At 45.9% G+C, this 12,843-nt stretch overlaps 1 protein-coding gene across 1 annotated transcript in view; it reads left to right on the forward strand.

The window, feature by feature from the left end:
- Nucleotides 1-1,339: 1,339 nt before the first annotated feature.
- LOC144603564 (protein FAM3C-like) overlaps nt 1,340-12,843 on the forward strand; it is a 39,230-nt gene continuing 27,726 nt past the window's right edge. The window contains exon 1 of the mRNA XM_078416948.1: nt 1,340-1,446. The gene's annotated coding sequence lies outside the window, so the exon portion shown is untranslated. The remainder of the gene's footprint in view (nt 1,447-12,843) is intronic.

Raw genomic sequence — 12,843 nt, forward strand, 5'->3', positions numbered from 1 at the left:
TGTTTCTGCATTTTGTTCAAAAGATTATTATTTTTGTTGCGAAGGAGCTTCTTGGAAACAGTGACAGTAACACGGTCAAAGTTTACATTACAAGACGATGTTGTGAAAACTTAAAACACGGTTTTCAGTCTAGGCAATGAAAACTATGAAGGTGTTTGGAGCAGGTAGGTAGTGTGGGGGTTCGTACTGTATTTGGAACTAGGTGCAACAGTGGGCAGGCAATAACTCGCAATAAAAGAAATGCAAGGTGTTTTTGTTTCAGTGAACATAACTTGAAGGCATAAATAAGTAAAGTGGTTCAACCATAATTAAGAGACGTAGACACAAAATACTGGAGTAACTCAGTGGGACTGGCAGCATCTCTGGAGAGAAGGAATGGGTGACGTTTTGGGTCAAGCCACTTCTTCAGGCTGAGTCAGGGGAGAGGGAGATAGAGATAAGGAAGTGCAAGGTGTGAGAACGAGATATCAAAGGGGGGTTGGGATCAAGGGAAATGTAGAATTGATCATTGTTAGCTTCGAGAAAGTAACTAAACAAAACAGAAATAAAATGTAATCGACGGGGACAGTCAGACTGGTCGGGGAACTGGGAACAGCACCTCATATTTCGCTTGGGAAGCTTACAAGTTACACCCCAGCGGTATGAACATTGGCTTCTCTAACTACAAGTAATCTTTGCTTTCCCTCTCTCTCCATCCCCTCCCCTCCCCTCCCTCCCTCCCTCCTCCCCTCCTCCCCTCCTCCCCTCCCTCCCTCCTCCTCTCCTCCCCTCCTCCCCTCCTCCCCTCCCTCCTCCCCTCCTCCCCTCCTCCCCTCCTCCCCTCCTCCCCTCCTCCCCTCCCTCCCTCCTCCCCTCCTCCCCTCCTCCCCTCCTCCCCTCCTCCCCTCCCTCCCTCCTCCCCTCCTCCCCTCCTCCCCTCCCTCCCTCCTCCTCTCCTCCCCTCCCTCCCTCCTCCCCTCCTCCCCTCCTCTCCTCCTCTCCTCCTCTCCTCCCCTCTCTCCCTTCCCAGTTCTCCGACCAATCTGATCGGTGCCATGGCCAGTCGTGCCGGTGCCAAAGGCAGAAGGTCGGCGCCCATATGGGCCACCGCGGGTCGAGTAGACGGTCACTAGGCGGCGGTGTGCGCGGCGGGCGGCCTCTAGGCGGCGGTGTGGGTGGCGGGGGGTCTCTGGGCGGCGGTGTGGGCGGTCACTAGGCGGCGGTGTGCGCGGCGGGCGGCCTCTAGGCGGCGGTGTGCGCGGCGGGCGGCCACTAGGCGGCGGGGGGTCTCTGGGCGGCGGTCACTAGGCGGCGGTGTGCGCGGCCTCTAGACGGCGGTGTGCGCGGCGGTGTGGGCGGCAGGGCAGGGCAGGGATGGGAGGAGCGGAGAGGAGGGAGGGAGTGAAGCAGTGAAGCACCGGGAGCTGCGCAGCGGATCGAGCGGAGAGACGGCGCGGAGCCGGGACGGTGAGTAATGGTTCACCCTCTTCCCTCACCTCCCGGGCCGGCAGCAGAGCCCGGCACCGCCCGCAGCCCACACTCCGGGCCTTTGGCAGCGGCGTCACCCCGGCTGATGGGAGAGGGAAGGAGATGGAGAGAGGGGAGGGAAGAACGAAGAGGGAGAAGGAAGGCAGGGATGGAAGGGAGAGGGGGAAGGAGGGATGGAAGGGAGAGGGGGAAGGAGGAAGGGAGAGGAGGAATGGAGAGGGGGAAGGAGGGAGGGAGAGGGGGAAGGAGGGAGGGAGAGGAGGAATGGAGAGGAGGGAGAGGGGAAGGGAGAGGGGGAAGGAGGGAGGGAGAGGGGAAGGAGGGAGGGAGAGGAGGAATGGAGAGGAGGGAGAGGGGAAGGAGGGAGGGAGAGGAGGAATGGAGAGGAGGGAGAGGGGAAGGAGGGAGGGAGAGGAGGAATGGAGAGGAGGGAGAGGGGAAGGAGGGAGGGAGAGGAGGAAGGGAGAGGGGGAAGGAGAGGGGAGGGAAGGAAATAGGGAAGGTGGAAGAGGGAGAATGAAAGGGAGAGGGGTAAGGGGGAGGAGGAGTGTGAGATGCAAATGTGAGTGCTCACAATTACGATGCTCGAGACAATCTAGAGAAACAAGTATTTTATTTGCAAGTCTGCAGAGTTGGGTGCCTTCCCTCTCAAGACACACCGAGGGCGGGAAAATCCCTTCTTTTTATTCACTTCACTTTACAATTGTCACATCTTAAATTCCTCCCCTTCGGGCTCCTTCCAATCGGAGCACTGAGGTGCACAATCTACCGTCATCGCCCCTGTTGCCTCCCACATCATACATCGCATGTACATTTAAATGAGGCATCTTGTCATGCGGGGCGTTTTTGCAATATTCATTTATCTCATTAGGCATGCGCAGTACAGAGTAGTTCATGCCCTCTCCCCTAGTGCTCTGGTCATCTTGCTCTCTCTCCTAGTTCTTTGGATATCTTGCCCTTATCCTCGGAATGTCACTATTTACTCTTTGGATATCTTGCCCTCTCCTTGGAACGTCACTAGTTCCTTGGATATCTTGCCCTTATCCTCAGAATGTCACTATTTACTCTTGCGGTTCTTAGTCAGGTCAGCTATTTCTCATGGTCCTTAGTTTAAATCAATTAACCCTTTTTACTTCTCTCTCACAGGAGGAAGGGAGAGGAGCATGGGAAAGGGTAAGGAAAGGGAGAAGGAGGAAGTAGGAAAAAAACTGCAGGTGCTGGTTTAAATCAAAAGTAGACACAAAATGCTGGAGTAATTGTCTCAGCAGGTCAGGCAGCATCTCTGGAGAGAAGGAATGGGTGACGTTTCAGGTCGAGACCCTTCTTCAGACTGAAGGAGGAAGTTAGGAGAAGGATGGAGGGGAAGAAGGAAATATTTAGCCAAATGTTAAAACAATCCAAATTCTTAAGCTTTGGCAATTTTACATTTAACACCATCTAACCTCACTTTTAATCAAGGTTGAACCACTTTGCTTGCTGTTTATGCCTTCACGTTATGTTCACAGAAACCAAAAACACCGTGCATTTATTTTAAAGTGAGTTATTGCCTGCCTACTGTCGTACCTTTTAAATATAGTTCCAAATACAGTATGACCCTCATACTACCAACCTGCTCCATCTTCATAGTTTTCTGTGCCTAGACTGAAAACCGTGGTTTAAGCTTTCACAACATCATCTTGCAATGTAAAATTTGATCATGTTACCGTCACTGTTTCCAAGAGAATCCTTAGCAACAAAAATAATTAATCCTTGAGCAAAATGCTAACTACTAGAGGAACAAGCAGTCAGGTAGCATCTGTGGAGGGGAATTGATCAGTCCTGACCTGAAACACGTAATGTTTCCCCTCATAGATGCTGCCTGACCAGCTGAGTTTCTCCAGCCGTTTGTTTTTGCTACAGATCCCAGCTTCTGCAGTCTCTTGTTTCTCCAATAATTAACTTTCTCGTTGCACAGCAGTAGACAGTCTGTTCCGAACCAGTCCCTCAACACATTGATCTGGAAACCCATCCTCTGCATCATTACCACCAACTTAAGTTGCCCTGTCTGTGTGCCAGTCCAAGTGCCACGATCACTGAGCTACCGCGTTACATGGACTTCCATATAGGTGCACTCTCTGACCACAACCATCAGCGATTCGTGCCCTTACCCGGGTGCCCTCTCTTTTTCCGTTCCCCATTTTCTCCCCTCCTTCTTCCCCCTCTCGTCTATTATTCTCGCTTCCCCACTTTCTTCTGCTCCCCTCCACCCTTCCTTTCCTCTTTTTAAGGGATGTGGAACGATGAAGGGAAGGAAAGAGGGAGAATGAAAAGAGGGAAGGAAGGGCTGTCTGCTCCCCCTCTACAGATGCTACCTGACTGCTGTTCCTCTAGTAGTTAGCATTTTGCTCAAGGGTTAATTATTTTTGTTGCTAAGGATTCTCTTGGAAACTGACGATAACATGATCACATTTTACAAGACGATGTTGTGAAAGCTTAAACCACAAGCTGAAAAGTCTAGGCACAGAAAACTATGAAGGTGTGTGGAGCAGGATGGTAGTATTGGGGGTCGTACTGTATTTGGAACTATATTTAAAAGGTACGACAGGAGTCAGGCAATAACTCACATTAAAATAAATGCAAGGTGTTTTTGTTTCTGTGAACATAACTTGAAGGCATAAACAACAAGCAAAGTGGTTCAACCTTGATTAAAAGAGAGGTTATAGATGGTGTTAAATGTAAAATTGCCAAAGCTTAAGAATTGGGATTGTTTTAACATTTGGCTAAATATGACTTAAAAAAATTGATAAGGAAAAAAAATTAGGTGTGAGAGTAAACCAGCAAAGCATCAGAACAGACTGTAAGTACATAAAAATAAATTGAAAGTGTTAGTTCCTTGCAGGCTGCGATGGGGGAATTTATAATGGGAGCCAGGAAATATCAGAGAGTGAACATATTTTGTGTGTGACTTCACAAAAGCCTTCCAGAAATACAGGAGAGGCAAGGCTCCTTTGTAAATGAGGATATTATAGAAATTAGAGCGAGTAAAGTACTCTCTTTAGCCAGGGTAGTTAATCTGTGGACCTCCTTGCCACAGAGGGCTGTGGAGGCCAAGTCAGTGGATATTTTTAAGGCAGAGATATACAGATTCTTGATTAGAATGGGTGTCAAGGGTTATGGGGAGAAGGCAGGAAAATGGGATTAGGAGGCAGAAATCAGCCATGATTGAATGGCGGAAAAGACTTGATGGGCTGAATGGCCTAATACTACTCCTATAACTTGTGAACTTGTAAAATACTAGTGAAAAAATTAATAAACCTGAAAACTGATATATTCCAGGACCTATTGATCTGCATCACAGAGTATTGAAGATAATCGCAGAGTTGCTTAGCACAGAAATTCACTCTGGCCCAGCATTCCCATGCCAATTGTTGCTTATTTATATGCACCCATCCCAACCCGTTCGAATTTGGCGGAAAGTTTCCGTTTTCTTATTTCGTTTCTGCCATTCTGATTTTGCCTCGCATTTTTCCTCGAAACAGTCGGTAATTGCAATTTGTCAATTCGGCCGCCAGAGATCGCTAGGGGTTCCGCGAGAAATCCTCCCGCCCTGGAAGTCTTCCCGAAAATGTGGCACCTAGGCGGGGCAAGGCAGCCAATCTCAACCTCATCGGGTCTTCCACGGCCGATCGGTGGGTTGAATTTGCAACCTGCGGTCGGGGTTCTGGAACTCCAGCCCAGCTGGAGCCAGCACATCTATCCCCATAGCCGACTTCCTTGGCCAGCTGGATAAACCAGCAAAGCTCTGGAACCAAGAGTGCCAGAAAATCAGTGGTGGAACTGTAATAAATAAATATTAAATTTAAGTGCAAGATTATATAACTAAATTAATTAAAATAATAAAAATGTTATTAGTATACAGTGGCATATTCACATTATTTTGTTTTTACTTTGAAACGCACTAAAAGAGGCTTGAAACTGGTAATTTTGTGTGTAAATTTTCAAAAAAACTCCAACTTTTTGACCCCCGCTGTATGTCTTGTGCAAGCGCTCAGCTCTTTTCCACTTTTTTTTACCTCACTCACATGCCTGAAAAGTATAATAATCATAGGGAATATATTTAGCGACGTCTATATGGCGCCACTGTGAAATGGCCTTTAGTGGCCAGTGGACAGGAACTGTACATGACAAATTTTTATGTGGGCGTTCCCTGAGACATGAAAATTATTTCATGGGTTCCGCAAGGGTAAAAAGGTTGAGAAACGCTGTGCCAGATGGTATGGGGTGATCGAAATTACCGACTGTTTTCGGATAGTCAATATTGATGCGTTGTATTGCGATTCTTGTTAGCACAGTCACAGACTCGCGCTATAAAGTCTTTCCACATGCTTAGTCGAGTCGCATATATCAACTCTTTCTTCATAACTTAGTCATACATTTTATGACCATTGTTCTTTTATTCAATACCAAGAGAATTGGGATGTGCAAGGAAAAAGCAAAATAGAAAAAACACAAAACAATTTTTTCTTTGTGTTGCAAAAAGTATCTCTGTTCAAGAGCCTTTCTATAAATGGCAGAATATACTCATGATAGGCCTGGCATTGTACATGTTGTCCAAGAACTACAGACTGTTGGAAATAATAGTCATTTTTCACACATGGATGTAGCGTATTCGCATTTGGCATGCATATATATATATTTTTTTTGCTGAAAAGTTGCATTGCGCGCCATGTTATGAATTTTGATGTAAAATTCTGAATTTTGGACATCAAAATTATGAATTTGTAAAACCAAATGTTGGGAGGTCTGTATATGAATCCTATTTTCCACACCTGGACTGTATCTGTAGAATAAGTAGAAACAAAAAACTACAGGTGCTGATTTACAAAAAGAAGATGCAAAGTGCTGGAGTAACTCTGTGGGGTCAGGTGGTGTCTGGAGAACGTGCAGAGACAATTTAGGTGTCATTTTTGGTCTTGGGAAGGCTCCAACCCAAAAGGTCTCCAAATCCATGTTCTCCAGAGATGCTATAACTTTTAATGCTTTGCCTATTTAAGTGTCTGTTTAACTTCCTCAATTGTATCTGATTACACCGCTTCCTGTGGCAGTGCATTCTGGATGTCAACCATCTGTTATGTAAAAAAACAAACCGTTAGATCTCCTTTAAAGATAGACACAAAAAGCTGGAGTAACTCAGCGGGTCAGACAGCATCTCGGGGGAAAGGAATTGGCTACATTTCGGGTCGGGGCCTTCATCAGACTCAGCAGCAAGAATCACAGAGGGCAAGCAGTGAGAGAAGATGTTAGATACGTTCATAGATACACAGACAATAGGTGCAGGAGTAGGTCATTCGTTCCTTCGAGCTACCACCGCCATTCAATGTGATCATGGCTGATTATCCACAATCCTGCCTTCTCCCCATATCTCTTGATTCCGCTAGCCCTAAGAGCTCTCTCTAACTCTCTTTTGAATACATCCAGTGAATCGGCCCCCACTGCCTTCTGCGGCAGAGAATTCCACAAGTTCACAACTGTCTGTGAATTTGTTTTTCCTCATCTCAGTTCTAAATGGCCTACCCCTTATTCTTAAGCTGTGACCCCTGGTTCTGGACCCCCCCCAACATCAGGAACATGTTTCCTGCATCTAGCGTGTCCAATCCCTTAATAATTTTATATGTTTCTATAAGATCCCCTCTCACCCTTCTAAATTCCAGAGTATACAAGCCCAGTTGTTCCAGTCTTTCAACATATGACATTCTGGGAATTTACCTTGTGAACCTTATGATGGCAATTTGCATAATATCAGGAATATCAGGAAGATTAGAGATGACAGATGGGGTTTTGAAAAGTCATGCTGTCACCCATAGAAGTAATCAGCAATCAGCAGCAGTAGCAGCAGCCAGCAGCAATCAGCAGCAGCACCAAGCTGTGTTGCTTGGGAAGTATTGTGTGGGGATAGTAAGGAGTAAGACCTGTGTGATCTCCCGGACAAGTTTTGATCGCCTAGCTTGGGGTCGGAGAGGAATTTCCCGGATTTTTTTCCCCCCAAATTGGCCTGGGTTTTTTATCCGGTTTTTCGCCTCTCCCAGGAGATCACTCAGTTCTTTTGGGTGGGCGGTTGGAGCGGTTGGAGCAGCAGCCGGGCGGTAGGTTTAGTAACCGAGCACGGGGCTTTGTTTGGGGAGTATGTGTGCCGGGGCAGTTTATTGTTCTGGGTGTCGGATGTGGGGAATCTAAGAGTCTGATAGTCTTCCAGACATCCACATCTGCGCCAGGTGCGATGAGATGGGGCTCCTAAGGGACTGTATTAGGAACCTGGAGCGGCAGATTGATGACCTCCGTTTGGTCAGGGAGAGTGAGGAGGTTATAGATGGGAGTTACAGAGAGGTGGTCACTCCAAGACCACGGGCGGTAGACAAGTGGGTCACGGTTAGGGGGGGCAAGGAGCAGGGACTAGGGAGTACCCCGGTGGCTGTACCCCTTGGAAATAAGTACTCCTGTTTAAGTACTGTTGGGGGGAACAGCCTACCTGGGGGCAGCGACGGTGCCCGGGCCCTGTTGCTCAGAAGGGTAGGGAAAGGAAGAGGAGAGCGATAGTAATAGGGGACTCTATAGTGAGGGGGTCAGATAGGCGATTCTGTGGACGCAGTCGGGAGACCCGGATGGTGGTTTGCCTCCCTGGTGCCGGTGTCCGGGATGTGTCTGAGCGTGTCCAGGATATCCTGAAAGGGGAGGGAGATGAGCCAGAGGTTGTGGTACATATAGGTACCAACAATATAGGTAGGATAAGGGAAGAGGTCCTGAAAGGAGAATTTAGGGGGCTAGGAAGAGAGTTTAAAAAAAAAGGACTTCCAAAGCAATAATCTCAGGCTTACTGCCTGTGCCACGTGATAGTGAGAATAGGAATGGAGTGAGGTGGAGGATAAATACGTGGCTGAGGAACTGGTGCAAGGAGCAGGGATTCAAGTTTCTGGATCATTGGGACCTCTTCTGGGGGAAGTATGACCTGTACAAAAAGGACGGGTTGCATCTGAACCTGAGGGGAACCAATATCCTGGCGGGGAGATTTGCTAAGGTAATTGCGGAGACTTTAAACTAGTACGGTTGGGGGGAGGGACTCAAACACAGATAGCTAATAGGCAGTGTGTGAGGCAGGAGGCAGAAAAGGGAAACACTCAGACCCAATATGTAGGAGAGAAAGAAGGGAAAAGAAATAAACTGAGAATAAGAAATGATGGGTCCCTTAAATGTGTATATTTTAATGCTAGGAGCATTGTAAGAAAGGTGGATGAGCTTAGAGCCTGGATTGACATCTGGAAGTATGATGTGGCGATCAGTGAAACATGGTTGCAGGAGGGTTGCGATTGGCAATTAAATATTCCAGGATTTCATTGTTTCAGATGTGATAGAATCGGAGGGGCAAGAGGTGGAGATGTGGCATTGCTTGTCAGGGAGGATATCACAGCAGTGCTTTGGCAGGACAGACTAGAAGGCTCGATTAGGGAGGCTGTTTGGGTGGAACTCAGAAATGAGAAAGGTTTAGCAACACTTATAGGGGTGTATTATAGACCGCCAAATAGGGAACGAGAATTGGAAGAGCAAATATGTAAGGAGATAGCAGATATTAGTAGTAAGCACAGAGTAGTGATTGTGGGTGATTTCAATTTTCCGTATATAGACTGGGAATCACATTCTGTTAAAGGGCTGGATGGTTTGGAGTTTGTAAAATGTGTGCAGGATAGTTTTTTGCAGCAATACGTAGAGGTGCCTACCAGAGAAGGGGCAGTGTTGGACCTCCTGTTAGGAAATGAGACGGGTCAGGTGACGGAGGTATGTGTTGAGGAGCACTTTGGGTCTAGTGATCACAATGCCATTAGTTTCAATATCATTATGGAGAAGGTCAAATCTGGACCAAGGGTTGAGATTTTGGATTGGAGAAAGGCTAATTTTGAGGAGATGAGAAAGGATTTAAAAGGAGTGAAATGGAACTTTTTGTTTTATGAAAAGGATATAATAGAGAAATGGAGGATATTTAAAGGTGAAATTTTGAGAGTACAGAGTCTTTATGTCCCTGTTCGATGGAAAGGAAAGAATAATAATTTGAAAGAGCCGTGGTTTTCCAGGGAAATTGGACACTTGGTTCGGAAAAAGAGGGAGATATACAATAAATATAAGCGGCAGGGAGTAAATAAGGTTCTTGAGGAATATAAAGAATGTAAAAGGAATCTTAAGAAGGAAATTAGAAAAGCGAAAAAAAGATATGAGGCTGCTTTGGCAAGTAATGTAAAAGTAAACCCCAAGGGGTTCTACAGATATGTCAATAGCAAAAGGATAGTGAGGGATAAAATTGGTTCATTAGAGAGTCAGAGTGGACAGCTATGTGCTGAGCCGGAAGAAATGGGGGAGATATTAAACAATTTCTTTTCTTCGGTATTCACCGAGGAGAAGGATATTGAATTATGTGAGGTAAGCGAAACAAGTAGAGTAGTGATGGAAATTATGAGGATTAAAGAAGAGGAGGTACGGACACTTTTGAAAAATATAAAAGTGGATAAGTCTCCAGGTCCTGATAGGATATTCCCTAGGACATTGAGGGAAGTTAGTGCAGAAATAGCAGGGGCTATGACGGAAATATTTCAAACGTCATTAGAAACGGGGATGGTGCCGGAAGATTGGCGCATTGCGCATGTTGTGCCTTTGTTTAAAAAAGGTTCTAAAAGTAAACCTAGCAATTATAGACCTATTAGTTTGACGTCTGTGGTGGGAAAATTAATGGAAAAGATATTTAGGGACAATATATATAATTATTTGGACAAACAAGGCCTGATTAGAAACAGTCAACATGGATTTGTGCCTGGAAGGTCATGTTTGACTAATCTTCTTGAATTTTTTGAAGAGGTTACCAGGGAAATTGATAAGGGCAAGGCTGTGGATGTTGTCTATATGGACTTCAGTAAGGCATTTGACAAGGTTCCACATGGAAGGTTGATTAAGAAGGTTAAATCGTTGGGTATTAATAGTGAGGTTGCAAGATGGATTCAACAATGGCTGAATGGGAGATACCAGAGGGTAATGGTTGACAATTGTATGTCAGGTTGGAGGCCAGTGTCTAGTGGAGTGCCCCAGGGATCTGTGTTGGGTCCACTGTTGTTTGTCATTTACATTAATGATCTGGATGATGGTGTGGCAAATTGGATTAGTAAATATGCAGATGATACTAAGATAGGTGGTGTAGTTAGTAATGAAGTAGAGTTTCAAAGTCTACAGAGAGACTTGGGCCTTTTGGAAGGGTGGGCTGAAAGATGGCAGATGGAGTTTAATGCTGATAAGTGTGCGGTGCTGCATTTTGGTAGGACAAATCAAAATAGGACGTACAGGGTAAATGGTAGGGAATTGAGGAATGCAGTGGAACAGAGGGATCTGGGAATAACTGCATTGTTCCCTGAAGGTGGAATCTCATGTGGATAAGGTGGTGAAGAAGGCATTTGGTATGCTTGCCTTTATAAATCAGAGCATCGAGTATAGAAGTTGGGATGTAATGTTAAAATTGTACAGGGCATTGGTGAGGCCGAATCTGGAGTATGGTGTGCAGTTCTGGTCGCCAAATTATAGGAAAGATATCGACAAAATGGAGAGGGTACAGAGGAGATTTACTAGAATGTTGCCTGGGTTTCAGCACTTAAGCTACAGAGAGAGGTTGAACAGGTTGGGTCTTTATTCTTTGGAGCGTAGAAGGTTGAGGGGGGACTTGATAGAGGTTTTAAAATTTTTGAGAGGGAGGGACAGAGTTGATGTGGGTAGGCTTTTCCCTTTGAGAGTGGGGAAGATTCCAACAAGGGGACATAGCTTCAGAATTGAGGGACAAAAGTTTAGGGGTAACATGAGGGGTAACTTCTTTACTCAGAGGGTGGTGGCTGTATGGAATGGGCTTCCGGTGGAAGTGGTGGAGGCTGGCTCGATTTTATTATTTAAGAGTAAATTGGATAGGTATATGGATAGGAGGGGATTGGAGGGTTATGGTCTGAGTGCAGGTAGATGAGACTAGGTCAGGGAGAGTGGTCGGCGTGGACTGGAAGGGCCGAACGGGCCTGTTTCCGTGCTGTAGTTGTTATATGGTTATATGGTTAAGTTGGTGGCACATTTTTGTGTGCATCAAATTGGTGATAGATGCTCCACAGTTGAAGAATGTTCACAGTGAATACAAGTCTAGTTGCTCCATTCTTTCATCTTATGACAGTCCCGCCATCCCGTGAATTAACCTTGTGAACCTACGCTGCACTCCCTCAATAGCAAGAATGTCCTTCCTCAAATTAGGAGACCAAAACTGCCTACTCCAGGTGTGGTTTCACCAGGGCCCTGTACAACTGCAGAAGGACCTCTTTGCTCCTATACTCAACTTTGCTCGTTATGAAGGCCAACATGCCATTAGCTTTCTTCACTGCCTGCTGTACTTGCATGGTTACTTTCAGTGACTGATGTACAAGGACACCCAGGTCTCGTTGCAGCTCCCCTATTCCAAACCTGACACCATTTAGATAATAATCTGCCTTCCTGTTCTTGCCACCAAAGTGGATAACCTCACATTTATCCACATTATACTGCATCTGCCCACTCACTTAACGTGTCCAAGTCACTCTGCATCCTCGTAGCATCTTCTTCACAGTTCACACTGTCACCCAGCTTTGTGTCTTCTGCAAATTTGCTAATGTTACTTTTAATTCCTTCATCTAAATCATGAATGTATATTGTAAATAGCTGCAGTCCCAACACCGAGCCCTGTGGCACCCCATTAGTCACTGCCTGCTATTCTGAAAGGGACTCGTTAATCCCTTACTCTGTTTTCTGTCTGCCAACCAATTTTCTGTCCATGTCAAAACCCTACCCCCAATAGCATGTGCTCTAATTTTGCCCACTAATCTCCGGTGTTGGACCATATCAAAGGCTTTCTGAAAGTCCATGTACACGACATCCACTGGCTCTCCCCTGTCTATTTTACTCTCGGCGGAGAGAGGAGAACTTCTTCAAAGTAGGCATGACACAAAAAGCTGGAGTAACTCCGGGTCAGACAGCATCTCTGGAGAAAAGAAATAGGTGACATTTCAGGTCGAGACCCATCTTCAGATCTGCAGTTCCTTCCTACTGATCTCCTTTAAATGTCCTTCCTCTAATATTAAAAGTATGCCCTCTTGTTTTTAATACCCCACCATGGAAAAAAGATTTTGAGTATTTACTTTATTTGTGCCACTCATAATCTTGCATACTTTGATCAGGTCTCTACTCAGCATCCTTCATTTCCATGAAAAACAAGCCCAGCTATCCAATCTCTTCCTATAATTAAGGTTCTCAAATCCAGGCAATGACATGGTGAATATCTTCAGCAGTCTGTCCAATGCCTGAGTT

This window comes from Rhinoraja longicauda, chromosome 20 (assembly GCF_053455715.1).
Source record: "Rhinoraja longicauda isolate Sanriku21f chromosome 20, sRhiLon1.1, whole genome shotgun sequence".
In the NCBI taxonomy this organism is placed as follows: Eukaryota; Metazoa; Chordata; class Chondrichthyes; order Rajiformes; family Arhynchobatidae; genus Rhinoraja; species Rhinoraja longicauda.